Source organism: Buceros rhinoceros, unplaced genomic scaffold (assembly GCF_000710305.1).
Source record: "Buceros rhinoceros silvestris isolate BGI_N320 unplaced genomic scaffold, ASM71030v1 scaffold35097, whole genome shotgun sequence".
Taxonomy (NCBI): domain Eukaryota; kingdom Metazoa; phylum Chordata; class Aves; order Bucerotiformes; family Bucerotidae; genus Buceros; species Buceros rhinoceros.
In genome coordinates, this window is record NW_010422177.1 from 1 (window position 1) to 4,327 (window position 4,327).

Consider the following 4,327-nt stretch of genomic DNA (forward strand, 5'->3'; position numbering starts at 1 on the left):
AGAATATATAAATATAAAATATATTAGAATTAAACAGAAAAATCAAAGTATTTCCCTGGAATTATCACAGAAGCCTGGAAGAAATCAGTACCATATCCTTGCAAAACAAAGACTTGCTAACAATTAGCATGTCAAACTCCAAATCTAAATACTATTCCAATTACGTCCTTTAGCCAGTCTCTGTTTGGAAAACGGTTTTCCACAGAATTACGCAGCCTCTTCACAACAGTTGTGTTCACCAATGGGAGCTATTACTCGATTAGAATAATCAGTATAAACCATCCAGTGTCCTTCCAGGAAGGCTGCAACTGATTTCATAATGAGGCTGCACAAATGCAGCAGTAGGATGCTCAAGCATGCTGCAGACTGTGCCTTTTATTTCACCAAGTGAAAGACACAGAGAAGTCTCTAAGAACTGTTAACGCTACCGTTTAAGTGGGAGAGGAAGAGAATTCTTTTGGTGCATCACAGAGAAAAATCTGCCAGACATCAAGCTGCTCCTAAAGGAACTCCTCACGCACATTCAAGCGGGAAACTCCATCAAGAGGAGAATTTGTGTGCCACAGGTGAAGAAGGGTGCTTCAGATGAAATATTGGGCAATGCTACAAGACTATGAGGTACGCAAAAGAGGACACTACATTTATATAGACTGAAGAAATATAAATTACTGGTGTATTCAAGCCACCATCACTCTCCACCTTTCCTAGGCTGGGAGTTTCATCCTGCCAACCAAAGACAAAATAAAAAAAATCTTACTTCAGATCTCTTCTCTAACTCAAAAATCATACTAGTAAGGCTATTCTATAGAATTGTAACTCTTTTTTTGGTTGTTTTCTTTTTTTCCTCTTCAGCATCACTGTATCATTTAATGAATAACAGAATTTGGGAGTTTTGATGGTTCTTGCACTTACCTTGAGTCCACGAAAGCTGCCTGGGCTTGTTGGTGAAGAACTGGAGGACTTTGTAGATTTTGGGGTGGATAATTGACTGCTTGGGGTTCCATTAACTGGCCAAAGCAATAAAAGCAAACAAATGAAAGAAAAGATGAATAAAAGTCTAAAGCCCTAACTTGCTCTTAAACATACCATAGCTCTCTTACAAGTTTTCCCTCAAGTCTCCATACAAAGACCAAACCAGACTCCTCAGTATTTAGGAATAAATTATACACTTGCATGCCACACAACTGTGCCCCCAAAACTCATGTAGCTGGGTAAAGGATCAAGACGACACACAAATACTGCATTGTCTTTCTACAGATTGAAAAGGTCTATTCTGCCCTTTGCCAGCGCAAGGTCTTTGGACAAATAATAGCCACAGCCTTCTTACTGCGATATTGCACAATAAAATAGGGAGAGAGAAAGTGTTCACAAAGACATCTGACCCTCCATCTCTACTTTTTGGATCAACACCTTACTTTCCAGGTAGAACGCTTCACGGAACACAAGTTGCTTTGTTTGGGTTTTTTTGATGAAAACAAGAAGAATGAGCTGTTTGGATGATAAAGATCTTTAAGCAGTAGTTAAGAAAAATACTGATGTAGGGGGGAAAACCCCCAACAATAGAAAAGCTAGTAAGTTATTTCTGAACTTTCAAGAAGTTCAAGTGCCTGTGAAAATATGCAATATCCTCCCTCTTGACTTCACGAATTCATTTCTTTTAAGTCCAATTTTCCAGAGAGGCCTGATACCACATCTGTTTGATCTCTGGAGACCTGAGTATTCTAGGTCAGTCCTTGTATTTTTCTGAAAAAAATAAACAAACAGCAAAAACCCCACCAAAATGCTGAATCTCATTATGCAGACACAATAGCACACTGTTCATCACACACAAATACAACGCAACATCATATGATGCACCTCATCTAGCTGAACCTCATCTTTCCTGGGAGGATAATACTAGACAGAAATTTAAGTGCTAAAAAGAAAAAAAGCAACCCTGGCAAACAGAAACTTAGCTTCAACGTAAGTAACACCCGCACGTATCCTTCACACATTCAGCTGTACCTCTCTCCTTAAACAGCTCTGATTTATTTTACAAGTGTCTATTAACCTCATACCCTAACGTTCTCTGGGTGCTGAAGACGCCTTCCGAGTACTATTTTTACAACCTGGGCAGTCCATCTGACAGTAGGCTACGCTGACTGCACTGCAACATCCACAAGTCCCTGGTTTTCACAAAAATCTCTTTCTCTGATATGTGATATTAAGATACAACTAATTAGCATTTAGCTACAGAATAAGTCTGTCTTGAAGTCTGGTAACTTGGATTCACATTCCCAGATCAGTTACAGGACTAAGAGCTTAGTCTTTTCTACTAGAAGTATTCCATATGTTTAGGATATTTTTGTCTTGACTTTAACAACAGTTGCCTGTAAGAACAACAGGCAAATTATTTCAGTGTTTTTTTAAAAGCTAACATTATTTAGGAGTACATGACCCTCCTGCAGACTTTTCATCACTGTGGTTTAGGCAAACTTCTTGGCACCTTGCATATGAATGCACTCTTTTTTTACAAAGATTTTGCAAGTATGATGATCAAAAGTACTGATGAATGGTCTTATTCTCACATAGACAATTTGCTCTAACCGTTAGAAAAATACTGAGTTGTAAATTTCATGACCAAAAATGAGATACTTCAGTAGAAGAATTTGCGTCCAAATGACAAACTATTACTACAGGAGGAAAAAAACCCTGTTTATTCACAAATTCTTTTTCTACAGCTGACAGAAAGCTCACTATTTCCTCAACATGACCCTTGAGGCCCACACTGTAAGACACCCTTACCTGTCTAACTCTCTACCAACCTTTTGTGCACTGACAGAACTAAATGGTACTTGTGAAGTTGGCTGGTTAACATAATCATCTTCCTTCTCATAGCTGCCTAAGAAAGAACATCCCAGCCTACTGACAGTACTCTAGTCCTTTGCTAATATCTGAGATACGCTTAGTGGTCAAGAGCGGTGTTCTGAGCCAGGGGTGTGACTAGATGATGTTCAGAATCCCCTTCCAACTTTTGTCCTTCTGTGATTTTTTGCAACACGTGGTGGGCTCTGCTGAGGATCCTATTTAAAGAGCTGTCTGTAGATGCAGCTTTGCCGATGTCTGCTGAGATCTACTGCATGCAAGTTGGTACATGCTGCAATTGGTCCTGCGTAGATGTAAAAAGTTTGCATCTCTGTAGATATAGTCGGCCAACTGCTTGTGCTGGCTTTGGCTGGAGTAGAGTTCATTTTCTTCAGAGTAGCTAGTATGGGGCTAGGTTTTGAATTTATACTGGAAACAGCATTGATAATGCAGGGTGGTTTTCCTTATTGCTGCTGAGCAGCCCTTACACAGAATCAGGGGCTTTTCTGCTCTTCATAGCACCAGCACCCCACCAGCAAGTAGACTGGGGACACACAAGCAGCTGGGAGGGGACCCAGCTGGGGCAGCTGACCCCAAACGACCACAGGGATATTCCATACCATATGATGACATGCTCAGCAATAAAACTAGAGGGAAGGTTAGTCGGGGCCGTTTCTCAGGGACCGGCTCAGTCAGTTGGTGGTGAGCATTTGTTTTCATTTGCATCACTTTTCTTTCTTGTTTTTTTTTCTCTCTCTTTGTTATTTTACTTATTATTATTGTTGTCCAATTATTAAACCATTCTTATCTCAGCCCACAAGTGTTCTCACTTTTACCCTTATGCTTCTATTCTCCATTCTGCTGGGGACAGAAGAGTGAACAAGCGGCTGTGTGGTGCTTAATTGCTGGCTGGGGTTAAACCACAACACTGCTATTAATGCTATTTCAGACAGACAGAACCTTTTTTTTCTTCTTCTTTTGTTAACTTAAAAACCACACAACCAATCTGTAGTCATTTTTGCAACAAACTTGTCCACTGCTATCAATATGCTGATTATTTCATATATATGCAAAACTTACCTTTCTTAACTCTTTTCTAAGTGTAAGTTCTTTTGAGGTTTCTTTTGACATGTATAGCAGCCAGAATACACAAAAAAAATTTCTTCCCTGTCATTCTTTAAGTATTACATATTAGGCTACAATTCTTTAGCATACTGCAATGCTGAAAACTGAAAAACCTATGAATACCTTGTAAATTGTTAACTTCTAGTATGGTCCAAAGTCTCCATTTATTTGCTAATCAAAATGCATGTTACTTGTTTTAGAGATACTTTCACTTTGAACTAAAGATTCAAAGAGGTTTCTCAGCGTTTTAGAACTTAGGCTGAAGTAACACAAGAAAACAAAGGAAGGCAATAAACTGCAAATAAAATTAAGAACTATGACACGTGGGTTTGTACCGCTTTTTTCAGCAACTCTTTCC

General features: G+C 39.1%; 1 long non-coding RNA gene across 1 annotated transcript in view; it reads right to left on the reverse strand.

Annotated features, from left to right (window-relative positions):
- Positions 1 to 912: 912 nt before the first annotated feature.
- LOC104496785 overlaps positions 913 to 4,327 on the reverse strand; it is an 8,072-nt gene continuing 4,657 nt past the window's right edge. The window contains exon 4 of the long non-coding RNA XR_727820.1: positions 913 to 1,007. This is a non-coding gene — a long non-coding RNA (uncharacterized LOC104496785). The remainder of the gene's footprint in view (positions 1,008 to 4,327) is intronic.